The sequence below is a fragment of the Colobus angolensis genome, unplaced genomic scaffold (genome assembly GCF_000951035.1).
Source record: "Colobus angolensis palliatus isolate OR3802 unplaced genomic scaffold, Cang.pa_1.0 Scaffold64, whole genome shotgun sequence".
Lineage (NCBI taxonomy): Eukaryota > Metazoa > Chordata > Mammalia > Primates > Cercopithecidae > Colobus > Colobus angolensis.
In genome coordinates, this window is record NW_012120043.1 from 1,693,659 (window position 1) to 1,708,043 (window position 14,385).

The 14,385-nt window shown below is 59.9% G+C and overlaps 1 protein-coding gene across 1 annotated transcript in view; it reads left to right on the forward strand.

Annotated features, from left to right (window-relative positions):
- Window positions 1-14,385, forward strand: part of ONECUT3 (one cut homeobox 3) — a 29,427-nt gene that overhangs the window by 6,276 nt on the left and 8,766 nt on the right. The window lies entirely within an intron of this gene.

The window sequence follows — 14,385 nt, forward strand, 5'->3', positions numbered from 1 at the left end:
CCTAGCCGGCGCCCGCCCCGCGCAGTTTGGTGGTGGCTCGGGTGCGCGCACCCCTGCCCGCCTGGCTTTGGGGTTTTGTGTCTCTCATGTCCGCTTCTCTCCTCTCTCGGTCGGAACACACTGATATCTCTGTTTTTCTCTTGCTCTCCGTTTTGCTCTTGTTCCTGCTCGTTCTCTCTTCTCCCTGTCTCTCCGCCTCTGTCTCTGTCTCATACTCAGCCATCGGCCCCCTAGGGACCCTCCTCCCTCCTCCCTCCCAGCTGACAGCAGCTAAGTCCACACCTGCCCTCTGACAGGCAGCCCGGCCGGGCCCCCATTTCCTAGGGGGGGGGTGTAGGGGTGCAGGAGAGCCCCTGGCTTAAGTGGGGCTTTCTTCCCCTGGTGGTGCTGGGGAGGGGGCTGCCCACCCGGGCCACAGGGACAATAGCCGCGGCGGCTGGCGCCTGATCGATCGCTTCTCTGAGCACAAGGGCGAGAAAGGCGGGGGTTCTGGGAGGTGCCCCACTAGCAAAGAGGCAGAGGGAGTTTGCGGCTGTGCCCCCAGGCAGCCCATCCAGGCAGGGGGCTGGGGAAAGAGTACAGCGGGGGTCCTGTCCTGTTCCTCCCTAGCAAGCCATTCCCTCCCTCTATTCCAGGAGGACCAGACAACCCCCTGGGAACCTGGACCAACAGGCCAGCCTCAGTTTCACCCTTCTGCAGAGCAAGCAAGGTGGCTAGCTGGAACCTCTTATGGGATTCTTAGATTTTTCTGCTTTGGGGCACAGGAAAATAAATAGTCTTTCGCATGTGGCAGGGTAATCTTGTGCCCAGGGAGGTCGCATGAACCTGGACGGTTTCAGTCTGTCCTGCTCCCCTCCCCATGACACATGCAGCGGCACCTGTGTGCTCACCACCGACAGGCAGTCACATCCGCACACAGTCACGGCCCTCAAGGTGCAGTGCGAGGCTTCAGGTGGCAGAGGGCACACCTCTGACAGCTCTGACCATTTATTCATTTATTGAGATGCAGTTTCACTCTTGTCGCCTAGGCTGTAGTGTAGTGGTGCGATCTCAGCTCACTGCAACCTTTGCCTCCCAGGTTCAAGCGATTCTCCCACCTCAGCCTCCTGAATAGCTGGGATTACAGACGCCCACCACCACGCCTGGCTATTTATTTATTATCATTATTATTATTTTGTACTTTTATTAGAGACGGGGTTTCACCTTGTTGGCCAGGCTAGTCTCGAACTCCTGACCTCAGGTGATCCGCCCACCTCTGCCTCCCAAAGTGCTGGGATTACACAGGCTTGAGCCACCCCACCGGGCCTAGCTCTGACGTTTAAACACCAAGTGGTTGCCATCACACCGGTAAGGCAGGGACGGCTTCTATATCCCGATAGCCACCGCCTGCTGCCTCCTCTGCAGCACGTATTTGGGGGACCGAACCGGAGTCCACACCACTCTCCGTTTTTCCCACTACCACGTGATGTAACTGACATGACCCGTTAGCAGCACTGCAATTGCAGATTTGGGGGCCACAGAAAACATCAACCAGAGCGTCAGAGAAGGGCAAACCGCAGGCAAGAAGTCCCATGGGGGGTGGGCTCCCCGCAGCCGGGTCAGCAGCACCGAGCACCCGCCCTGAGTGGACATCGCCTGCTTCGCCTGCACCCGCCCCTGCACCCAGGTCTGTGTTCGCTTCTGCCGGCCGCAGCGCCATCCAGGCCTCCGCCGTCCCCTTCCTGCCACGGGGAGAGTTGCAGATGGGGAAACAGGCTGCGTTTGTGCCTCGCCTTCCTGACTTGTGACAATGACAAACAGCCTCAGCTGGGGGAGTCTGGGTTTCCCGTCGACGGAGGGAGAGTTAGAACAGTCGCCGCCTCAGGGGTGCGTGGGGGAACCGGAGGGGTGAGCGCAGCGCCTGGCATCACGGAGCCTCCCGCAGGGCGCTGAGGTGTTGAGGATGATATACCCGGACCACCCTGCCCGCCTCCTCTCTGCCGGGTCCGCTGCCCACGCCGTTCGCGGGGCCCCGCAAAGACCCGCGGTCGCGGGGTTCACGCCGTCAACCCTGCTTACCTGTCGCGTCTCAGGTGCGCTGCGGGCCGCATCTACACCACCGGACTCCGACTGGGGCGTAAGAGGTGGCGGGGGCGAGGGCCGCGGGGTCATTAGGCTCAGGCGGAGGCCTTTAGTTCCGGTCGCTGCGCAAATGAAAAGCAGTTAAGTGGCGGCAAATCGCGGCAGTTAGGGGTAGATGGCCGGGTGCGTCCCCATCTCCACCTAACCCGGCGACGCCCCAACGCTGGTGCTCGAAAGGGAACTCTGCCCCTCTGCATCATTTCAACCCCGCAGCAGAGAACTCGCCGCCCTTTCTCCTCTCGCATCCCCATCCCCAGCTCCGCGAACACCGCGCGCCTCCCCGGGCCTCCCCAGGCCTCCTCCAAGAACTTTGCGCCCCGGGTCTCTCATCGCGCTTGCCCAGCTCGGGCCGGCCACGCGTTTCTGCAGGTACCGAGTGTCCCGCCGGGCGCCGGGGCCAGGAGAGAGACGGGGACAGGCAGAGAGAAAGACCCGCAGGTGCAGACGGAGAGGGAGGGAGAGAAGGGGAGATGGAGAGAGAGGGAGGAGTCGGGAGACAAAACCAGAGAGTGGGGAGGGAGAGACCGGGAGCGGGAGAAACAGAAGGGGAGGAGAGTAAAAGAAGCTCAGAAAGGAACAGAGGTGAAGGAGAGGCGAAAAGAGAGGCAGAGAGACCAAAAAAAAAAAAAGAAAAAGAGAGACAGACAGGGGAGAAACTCTGGGTGCTGGAGGCTGCCTCTGTGCCCCGAGCTCCCACAGCCCCTCCTCCTTCCCCATGGGGTGGGACTGGGGATAGGGAGAATGGATGGTTTTTATGTTTCACTAAAGTACGCAAGAAATCCCACCGCAGACCTCGGAGTCCCGGCCCCACTGCCTGTTCTGCGTGCCTCAGTTTACCCATCTGTAAAATGTGCGTGTGATGGGCCGAATTCTGGGTCTGGCACTGTCAGATTCTGGACCCCTGGCGTCTGGGAGTCCTGCAGCCCCCAAGTCCATTCCCATGGGGCTGGGAGCCTCACCCCACCCCCACCCCAAGGTCCTCTGAGTCCCTCACTTCGGAGCTGCCTCCTGGTCGAAGCCCTCCCCTGGCGCCGTCTCCAACAGTAATTATGGGAGAGGGGCTGGGGGAGGGGCGGGCGGGCTCCTCGGCAGGGGTGGGGGCGGTCGATGAATTTGAATTACCGTCTCTAATTCATCACCGTCGCTGGGTCGATAGCTTCGGCCGTCTTCAAATACTGTTTAAATTGCAACTCCAGAGGAAAAGTATTTTTTGTAACTGATCAGAAAAAAATATGTATATAGATAATACAAAGTTAGATGGAGGTGGTTGAAAGAAGGGCCTCATCTCCTCCTTGGGCACCATGGGGAGGCAGGAGCCCAGAATCCCTGAGGGATGGTGGAGCCCAGCATGGGGGAAACTGAGGCAGGGAGGACCCCACCCCACCCCTCCCCTCAGGTGGATGGGATGCTTTGTCCTTAAGCAGGACAAATTGTCCTAGGGACAAAAACCAGATCTGGGTATGGAGTTGCACGCTGAGGACACCTGGTGCAGGAACTGGGCACCTCTGCTTGGTGGTGGGTGAGCAGGGGGATGCCAGGGACTGGGCACCTGAGGGGATGGACATGGAAAGGAAAAAGAGACAGAACCTCTTCCCCACGGGGTTCATACAGGCCCTCCTTCCCCCACTTCTCCCTGCTACCCGCTGCCACTGTCAAGGGCTGTTGGTGAAATGGGAGAGGCAATCGGGGAACCCCTTCAAAGCGACAGGTGTCCACCCCTCCACAAGCACTCTGGACATCCCCACCCAAAGTCTAGATGAAGGGGAGGGATGAGAGGGGAGAGGAGGACAAGGAGGAGAGGGAAGGGGGGGAAGGAAGGGGAAGAGGGGAGGGAGGTAAAGACCCCTGTGCCTTATGCAAAAACCCCACTTTCCACTGCAAGGGGTCCACGCCTCTTACCAACACCCCCAGAAAAAGATGCCCTGCCCCACTAGACAGTAGAGATAACCAAAGTTGGGAGCTTGGAGACCCGGGCCTCCCCTGGGCTCTGTCCCTGGCTGATCCCTGGCAGAAGGGCTTGAGCCTCAGTTTTCTTTTTTTTTTTTTTTTTTGCCGCCCAGGTTGGAGTGCAGTGGCCAGATCTCAGCTCACTGCAAGCTCCGCCTCCTGGGTTCACACCATTCTCCTGCCTCAGCCTCCCGAGTAGCTGGGACTATAGGCTCCCGCCACCTCGCCCGGCTAATTTTTTGTATTTTTAGTAGAGACGGGGTTTCACCAGGTTAGCCAGGATGGTCTCAATCTCCTGACCTCGTGATCCGCCCGTCTCGGCCTCCCAAAGTGCTGGGATGACAGGCTTGAGCCACCGCGCCCGGCCGAGCCTCAGTTTTCTTATCTGAGAAATGGGCAGAATGAAATGACGCCTAGGAGAGGGGGTATGAGGTGCCAGAGGGGCTCAGGGGTCTGAAGGGGACACCATAGGTTTCCACAGGGATGTACGGAGTGGGGATTGACCCATACGGTGCCCAGGGCCATGAGAACCAGACGCATGTGGGGCTGTGCGTGAGGCCCAGGTGACTCTGGCACCCCAAACCAGCACCCTCCCTTAAAACCTCAGGACCTGGGGAGGAGCAGTCCTAGCTAGGAACCTGGGCCAGGATCAGGGATCGGGCTCCTGCCTCCCACGCAGAGCGGGGAGGGAGATGGGGAGGGGTCCCACTGGGTGCCCACAGCCCTCCGCCTCCTCCTCAGCTTACCTGCCCGGAATGACCTTTTAAACCGGATGCACTTCCCATACCCACCCTACAGACCAGCGAGCTGAGGCCGAAGAGAAAGGCGCTTGCCAGAGCCCCACACTGCTTCTGATCTGGAGCCAGCTTCCGCCAGGAGGAGCCATACAGGACCAGGGCATGGGGGTTTCAGCGTCCCCGACCCCGCTGAGTCTGGTGGGCCTAACACTAGGCTGGGGATGCCCAGGCTCCCTGATCTCCAGCAGATATTGGGGAGCATTCCAGGAAGGTGGTGCTTGGGGACGAAGGCTTGGAGGTGTATTGAGGTCACGGACCACAGAGAAGGGACCAGTGGGTGGTGGCACTTTCCACGTTCTCAGCTGCTGGCCGATCCTCAGGTGGAGCCAGGTGACCCACCAGTTCCGCCTCCCCACCTCACAGGAGCCACATCCTTTAGGGGCGGTGAGGCCTGCGCTGGGCTTCCCCCCGCCCCCCAGCTCCTCCAAGTGTGATGGTGTTGCGGGCATGTGAGTCTTCTCCACTGGGAGACCACTGGAGACTCCCAGAGAGGATGGGAGGGCAAGTCCAGCTTCATCAAGTCCAGCTCAGAGACCCCAGGACCATCCCCACTTCTGCTTGTACCGGAAGACCTCCACCTCCCAACGCCAGCCTCAGTCCCAGTAATTCCTTTCCATAGCCTGGGAGACAGGGATGCTCACCTCTACATCACAGAGGAGTCTAGCGGAGTCTCTTGAGTGGTGAGGAGCTGGGGCTGGCATTTGGCTGCGAAGTCCTCTTAGCCTGAAGTCCTAGAACTAATCATGAACCATTCATTCTTCTCCCTGAATCTCCCTCCCATTCCATGCTGCTTCTCCAACAACCATTACCACTCTAGTCTAAACCACTATGGTGGTCTCCTCCTCCTCCTCCTCCTCCTCCTCCTCCCCTCCACCATCACCACCCACCACCACCACTCCTCCTCTTTTTTTTTTTTTTTTTTGAGATGGAATTTTACTCTTGTCATCCAGGCTGGAGTACAGTGGTGCAACCTCTGCCTCTCAGGTTCAAGCGATTCTCTTGCCTCAGCCTACCAAGTAGCTGAGATTACAGGCATAAGCCACCACGCCCAGCTAATTTTTGTGTTTTTAGCAGAGACGAGGGTTCACCATGTTAGCCAAGCTGGTCTTGAACTCCTGACCTCAGATGATCCACCCACCTCGGCCACCCGAAGTGCTGGGATGACAGGCGTGAACCACCGTGCCCAGCCCACTCCTCCTTCTTGCTGCCATCTTCCCCACATCCTAAGGGAGCTTTGCATGGCCACTTTGGAGCTCTTTTTCCCCTGGTTGGCACCCTGCCCCGTGGCTCCCCAGAGCCCTAAGATTAAAATGTGGTTTCCTGTGGTGTCCTACAGTATCCGACTGTGGCCTCCCACGTGGATGTGGGAGGGGACTTCTGGCTGGTGGGACCAGCAGGGACAAAGGCTGGGAGGTGGGAAAGTCCTGAGCCGCTGTTAGGAGGGAGGCTGAGCCTTTGTAAGTCTCTGGCAGGCAGCCTGACTTAACCTGGGGAGCTGGTGCTGGTTGAAATCAAGTTCTTAATTAAATGTGGGCCCTGATCAATAGGGAGGGAAGCACTGGTGGGGGAGGGGAGGGGCTGGACCAGGAGCCAGGGAGACCCACCTGACCTTGGGCAGCCCTGGGACACCTGTGGCTTCAGTTTCCCCTCTGCCAAATAGATGCTAATGTGAGGGGCTGAGAAACCGGCACCCCTCCTGAGTCCTGAGTGTGGGTAGATGTGGGGGGCGATGGGGGAGCCCTCCCAGTACAGAGCCACAGACTCACGGCTGAGAGAAACAGAGACTGGAAGATGTGCCTGGCACAGGCTGCTGGAGAGGCGTGCCCGGGTCACAGGTGTAGAAGCACCCGGGGACACGTGTGTTGATGGCTCCATTCACACTGGGACGAGTGCAGACTGACCCAGGACCCCCTTCCACCCTGGGGCCGAGTCTTGAGCCAGCAACGCCCCAAAGTGAGGTGCGGGGACATCTGGATGAAGCCCCATCTCTCCCTGGACGCAGCGGCTGCGCCGTCCGGAGACCCTCGTGCTGGCGGCTGGGGGTCCTTCGTGCCTTCCGTGCGTCCCCAGCTGCGACCCCAGCCGTCCTGCCCTCCTCTTTGGGAGTCGGGACAGACGCTGCTGGGCTCTCCTCCCTGGAGCTGGGGCTTTGGGAAGGTTGAGCCGACCCTCAGGGAGTGGGATGCGGGAGTGGAGAACGCTAGTTGCGGGGCAGCAGGAGTCCACGCGTTTCCAAGCGCCCTTTCCCGTCCGAGGACCTGCTGGGGGGATGACTGTGCCTCACTTTCCGTCACCCAGCAAACGCCGTCCCGCAGCACCCAGGAAGCTGCGGAGTCGGGCTGGGCCCGCGGCGTTCCGCACGTCGGTCCTTGGCGGGTGTGTGGATTCCCGAGCGCGCCCAGCCCCCAAGAGCCTGGCAGGACCTGGACTGGACGCACGTGCCCCGGCACCAGGAGACCCGGGACCCGGGACCACGCGCCCGCGGCCTCGGAGCCTCAGGGTCACTGGCGCGGGCTCCGCAGGAAAGCGCAGCCCCCAGCAGGCGCCCCGCATCCCACCCCCGGGGAAACCACGCCCCACCAGGCGCGAGTGGCCCTTCTTCCCTATCCGGCGCCCCAGAACCGCGGCCGTCCCGGTTGCGCTCAACACGGGACACGCTCCTGGCCTCCCCTCCTCCGCCTCCCTTGGTTTTGCTCCCTGGTTCCTTAAAAACTTCTACATTCTTTTGGCCAGGCAGGGAGGCTCACGCCTGTAGTCCCAGCACTTTGGGAGGCAAAGTAAGAGGATCGCTTGAGGCCAGGAGTTCCAGACCAGCCTGGGCAACAGGAAGACCCCATCTTTACAAAAAAAAATTTTTTTAATTAGCTGGATGTGGCCGGGTGCGGTGGCTCACGCCTGTAATCTCAGCACTGTGGGAGGCCGAGGTGGGCGGATCATCTGAGGCTAGAAGTTTGAGACCAACCTAGCTAACAGGCGAAACCTCATGTCCACTAAAAATACAAAAATTAGCAGGGCGTGGTGGCGGGTGCCTGTAATTCCAGCTACTCGGGAGGCTGAGGCAGGAGAATCGCTTGGACCCAGTAGGCAGAGGTTGCAGTGAGCCAAGATTGCACTATTGCACTCCAGCAGCCTGGGTGACAGAGAGAGACTCCAACTCAAAAACAAACAAACAAACAAACAAAAATTAGCCGGATGTGGTGGTGTACACCTGTGGCCCCAGCTACTCAGGAGGCTGAGCCAGGAGGATCTCTTGAGCAAGGGAGGTTGAGGCTGCAGTGAGACGTGACTGTTTCACTTCATTCCAGCCTGGGCAACATAGGCAGACCCTGTCTCTAAATAAATAAATAAACAAACAAACAAATAAATAAATAAATCTACATGATTTTACAAGAGTTAACACATTCGCCAGGTTCTGAATTTAAATGCAAGACGAGGGGTCTTCCATTGCCCTCCCTTCTGCAAATCACAGTTTGTATTTCTCCTTGCAAAAGGCTCCAGGAATAAATTTTATTTATTTATTTATTTATTGCAGAAAGGGGAGCTCCAGATGCTCCGTGATTCTTCCCCTTGCTCAGATCCGTGAAGCAGGCGTCCTGGTCATTTTTTCCGGCCGCCTAGTACTCTCTGATTCAGTGGTGGTTTCAGGCTTTCCTGAAGCACTTCCCGCCCCGCTGACATTTAGGCTGTTTCCAGTCGTTAGCGGTCACCATAGCAGCTGCAATGAATACGTCCGGGGCGGATCATTTTACGAGTGTGAGTTTATCTGTGGATTAATTTCCCAATAATTGAAACACTGGGTCAGCCTCTCCAGCCCCTTTCTGGGTGGCCGCTTCAGCCGCTTCTTATCACTGATTCCTTTCCTGTCATCTTCTTCACATCCATTTCCCACTGCAGGCTCTGCGTCTCCATCACATTTTTTTTTTTTAAATCAACGCCTTGTGCATGTGTGTGTTTGCCCACTCGATTTGCCCCGCTTGAAGGTGCCTGAATGGGGTGGGTCTCCGTGGCTGAATGACCAAGGGTGAGAGGTGCCCCCTGACACCCCCATGCCCCCACCCCATGGCGGCCCAGCCTCCAGATGGAGCCACGAGGGAGGGACAGCCCGAGAGTCCAAGTGGAAACGCGTTTCCCGGTTGAATCTTTGAAAGGCTCAGAACTAATTTGAAAATGCAGTCATTAAAATCCCATCAGGGGAGGCTGGCAGGGAAAGCTGGAGGGAGAGGGGTGGGGACAAGAGGGAGGCGGGTGGGGACCCCTCCCAAGGCTGGGCACCTGCCGAGGCCAAGGTGAGCTCCGAGGCTGCGTGAGATGCAGGCAGGGCAGGCTTGGGGAGGGTAAGCCACCCAGAGTGGAGGGGTAGCGGGAACGGAGTGGGGCCAGATGAGGGGCTGGGGAGGCCTCTGGGGGTCCACGCCTGGGGCATGACTCAGCCCCGTCTCCTTGGAGAAGGTTTCAGTGCCTCCCACCCATGCGACTCAATTTTCCAGCTCCCCCAGGGGTACAGGGTGTAGACAGAGGGTGTAGGTATGTGACCTGGGACCTCACAGTTACTGGACATGTGACCTTGGGCAAGTCACCCACTGACTCGGGTCTGGAGAGGCCGTGGGGGGGATGCGTAGGGGGACAAGACAGCAGCATGGCGGGGGCCATCAGTGCACCCCATATCTGGGGCCGGGCAGCTGGTGGTGGGGGCAGGATGCGTCGTTAAGGAAACGGGTCATCATCCCAGCCGGAGCCGGGCTCCGTATTGAATTGTCTCCTCCATGAAGCCGAGGCAGGGCGCCAGAGGTGGCCGGAGGGAGAGCGCATCCGGCTCCAGGACACGGGGGACGGGCACACCGCGGGGTAGACTCACGTGACTTCGTGGTTTGGGGCGCTGTACAGAGAGTCGGGCACAGAGGGACAGGGGACGGTCACTTGAATCGCCCATTGCTGCATCCTGAGGCCATTTCTTCTTCTCCCTTTGGGCATCGCCCAGTTGGTCTCCATCTCCTCTAGTTGCTCTTTGATCTCCTTGGACCTTGGAAACCCCCAGGAGCCTCCATGTCCCCCTCTTCCTGGCGCCACCCTGGCTTGTGCCTCTCCTGCCATGCCACCCCTCAGCACTGCTGGCGTCCACTGGGCTTCAGGGACCCTCCCTGCAGCTGTCCGGATGCCTGAGCCTGATCTTCTGGTCCGTTCTCCCTCCCAGCCAGCTGTGTATCCACTCGGAGCCTCATAGAGACCAGTGGGGCCCGCGCCTCCACTCCAGTACCCACCCAAAGGCATCCTCCCTCCCCCTTTCCTGGACTCAGAGCGGAGCTGGCCTCCTCGCTGGGGAACGGAGTCCCAGGCAGCCGCAGCTTCACGCTGCCCTGTGACTGTGAGCGGAGGCCAGTTCCTGGAGCTGCCTCTCTCTGGCCTCAGGCAGTAGCTGCTCCCTGAATGTGGAATGGATGAGTGGGTTGCAGGTCCACGCTTTGGCGTTCACTCCTTCATGACTCTCAGGACTGCTGCCCGGTGAGGACACAGGGCTCTGGGTCACTGCGTCCGCTTGATAAAGCAGGAAGCTGATGTCCAGAGATGCCAGGGTGTGCCTTCAAGGCCACTCGGCCCACGGAGCCCACCCGCATCACAGTAGTGATGCGCAGTAGTGAGGGGAGCAGGGGGAGGCAGAGAGGAGCCACCCTGGGGCTGGGCGGACATGGATGCGTATCCCACACCGCAGGCTTCTGCGGGGTGACAGCTGCACTCACCCCAAGAGCCTGCACACCCCACAACCCTCACGTCTCACGTCCACACCGTGAGCCTGCTGCATCCCACACACGGATGTCACACCGAGATCCGTTGCCCCATCCACCGCCCGTCCAGGCCCCCACAGGCTGACCCCCGTTTTCCCGCCCGGAACGGGGACAGCTCTGCTAACAGGCACAGGTTTCGCAGCTCCTCACTCCAGTGCGGTTTGGATGTGCAGGGCTGCCGCCCCCGCATTGTGGCTGAGCGCCTGTGCAGTACCTCGCTCAGACTTCGCCCTCCACCCTGCCGGGACATTTGGGAAGCCTCAGGCAGCCCCACGCGGGCACACCCGACAGTGGACAGAGGCTGGCACCTTCAGCCCGCATGCCGCCAATGTCAGGCGCGTGCAGAGGCACCCATGGGCCCTCCCCCAGGGAGAAGGCAGATGCTGCATCCTGGAGGCTCCCCCATTACAAGCCCAGCCCCTCGGAAGGCCTCCGGATGAACAGGAGGATGAAGCGGGAGGGGGGAAGGGGAGGAGACGGGGAAGGGGGGGAGAGGGAAGGGAGGGAAGTGAGGGAAGGAAGGGGAAGAGGGGAGGGAGGCAAAGAGAGGGAGGGAAGGAAAGGGAGGAAAAGAAAAGAGGGGAGAGAGAGGGAGGGTGAGTAGAAAAGGAGGGGTGAGGAGGAGAGGGGCTGGTCCCCTCTTGGACCATGGCGGGGAAAGGAGGGGCGAGGAGGAGGAGTAGAGGGGCTGGTCCACTCTTGGAAGGTAATGGGGGTTGACGAGTGGGCCCCTGCAATGAGTGAATCCAGGGCCCCTGCTCAGCTACTGGCTTCCTGCTGAGGGCGCTCAGGGAGCCCCACAGTCCCACTCGGCGCTCCAGGGCAGTGGCTGCTGGTCTTCTCCAACAGGGTCTTGCAGTCTGGGCTGAGACCCCCCATGCTCCGCCACCCTCGTGTGGGGCAACTCAGGAACGTGGTAGTCACTGCACAATCACTCAGGCACTGTCTGTACCTCCACTCTGTGCTGGGCAACAGAAAGATCTCAGGCCCCACGAGGCTAAAAGGAGGAACAGTGGCCGCTGGGAGTCCCAGAGGAGGGACCTCGGGCTCTGCTGCGGGGGAGGGAGGGAGGGACTTCCTGGGGAGAGGCCATTGCTGCTGGGCCTTGAGGAATGTGTAGGAGTTCTCTGGCCAACTTTCTACTCGTGGCCCCAGTTTCTCCATTTCTCCCTCTCCAGGAAGATCCTGAGAGAAAACCGAAGTCTCAAGGGCTTCCTTGAGGGAAGGAGAAACTTTATGGTTGGAAGGCAAGTGTCGCCCAGAGCCCAGCCCCTCTCAGGGACCCCCAGATGGGAGCTGGGAGCCTCGTGTCAGCCCTGCTGGCTTCATTCAGGACTTTTCTGGCTAAACCCTTCCCCACAGCCCAGCCATGATCAAGACCATATTACAGTTGGGGAAACTGAGGCTAACATGGTCCAACACCAGGCAGGGCCCAAGAGGGCAGCAGGGCAGACCACCCTCTCGGGCACCCGGTGGTCGGCTGCCCCCAGCAACTTTTAGAAAGGCAGGAAGTGGGACAGAGCTGGTGTGTGGGGGCCAGATCCCATGGGGGGTCTGCAGGAAATGGCTTCATCCGGAACTTGAGGGTCTCCCCCAGTCCAGCCCCCTTTTCCCCCCAACTAGGCACAGCCTACAGCCCCAGCCCTTTCCTGGGTTGGGGCAGGGAAGGCTGCCCTCTGCTGGACACAGCGGGAACATCAGGGATGACTGAGCGAAGGGGCAGCCACACTGCCGGGAGCCCGCACCCGGAGATTTCCTGATCCCACCTGCCCAGAAAATAAAACGACCGGCTTGTTGGTGCTGGGGGCGGTGGGGCAGGCCCAGGACGGTGCCCTGGGGCGGGAGGCTGGACGCTACGCTAAAGCCACTGTGACTGCGCTGCCGGGTGCCCTGTGCATGGGTTCAGATGTGGGCGTGGGGTCTCCGTATCTTCTAGTTGATCTTTGATATCCTCCCAGGGTCCCGGGGACCTCCCAGGAACCAGCCCCAGGTCATCCTCACCCTTAGATTCCAAAAAGACTGATAACCGCTGGGGAGACGGGATGGGTGGGGTACCTGGAGTTCTCAGATCAGAGCCTCTCGGGGGGTGACTGCTCCTGGAATCAGGGCCTCAGTCCCTAGGGTCCTGGAGGAGGTGCAGGGCTGCCTGCAGGGAGTGGGCATCCTGTGGGGACCCAAACCCTCACTCAGTGGGAACACTGAACAGAGCGGGTGAACTGTTGTAAAAAGAAGAAGAGGTGTGGCAGGGGTGACAGGGATAGTTGCGGGATTAGACAAGGGGTGTCTGGGTAGCCACACAGGGAAGGAGATATCTAAGCAGAGACTAGAAGGAGCTGATGGGGGCAGGAGGGGACCTGGGGAAGAGCAACCAGGCAGAGAGAACCATCGTGCAGAGGCCCCAGGCTGGACCCTGCCAGGGAGGTGGAGCTGAGTGAGTGAGGCCAGGGCAGGAGGCAGGACAGAGAAGCGGTGGTGGTGGGTGGGGAGAGGGAAGGGCCTGGAAAAGCTCAGGAGCCCAGGGAGGACTGGCCTGCACCGGGACATGCCTGAAGGGGGCGCACTGTCTTTACAAAGGAAGGGGCTGAGGCCTCCAAGGGAATGGGACTTGCCTGGGATCCCTGAGCAAGCCTGACAGCCTGGCCCTGCCCCACTCCTCCTCCAGCTTGGTGGCCAAGGTCTCCGTTGGGGACCACTCTCTATCCCCCCGACCGCAGGTCGGGAGCCACTGGTGATGGAACCCGGGGCTGAGTATCCAGTGCTGGCCACGTACTAGGAGAATCCCAGGATGGGGTTCAGCAGTGTTGATAAGGATAATGAAGGAAATCAGGGGGAGGTGAAGAAAACAGAGGAGGGGGTGAGTAAAAAAAAAGGTAATGGAGGAGGTGTGGGGAGGTGGAAGCTGGAGGTGATGGGGGTGGAAGGTGAAGGTGATGGAGGAGGTAGAGGTAGAGGTGGAGGTGCTGGATGTGGAGGTGGTGGAGGTGGTGGGAGTGGAGGTGATGGAGGTGGTAGAGGTGGAAGTGATAGAGGTAGGGGTGATGGGGGCAGAGGTGGTGGAGGCGGAGGTGATGGAGGTAGAGGTGATGGGGCTGGTGGAGGTTAAGGTGATGGAGGTGGAGGTGGAGGTGATGATGGAAGTGATGGAGGTGGAGGTGGTGGAGATGGAGGTGGAGGAGGTGGTGGAGGTGAGGGTGGTGGAGCTGGAGGAGGTGGAGGTGGTGGTGGTGGGAGGTGAGGGTGGTGGAGGTGGAGGCAAGGGTGGAGGAGGTGGTGGAGGTGATGGTGGAGGTGGAGGTGGTGGAGGTGATGGTGGAGGGGGTGGAGGTGATGGAGGTGGAGGAGATGGAGTTGGTGGAGGTGGAGGTGGTGGAGGTGTTGCAGGTGGAGGTGGAGGTGATGGAGGTGGAGGAGGTGGAGATAGAAGTGCTGGAGGTGAAGATAATGGAGGTGAAGGTGGTGGAGGTGGCGGAGTAGGTGGAGGTGGTGGAGGTGATGGAGGTAGAGGTGATGGAGGTGGAGGTAATGGAGGTGGAAGTGTAGGTGGAGGTGACGGTGAAGGTGGTGGAAGTGCTGGAGGTGGAGGAGGAGGTGCTGGAGATGGAGGTAGTAGAAGTGGAGGTGGACATGATAGAGGAGGAGGTGCTGGAGGTGGAGGTAATGGAGGTGGAGGTAATGGAGGTGGAGGCGGAGGTGATGGAGGAGGAGGTGGTGGAGGTGGAGGTGGTGGAGGTGGAGGTTGT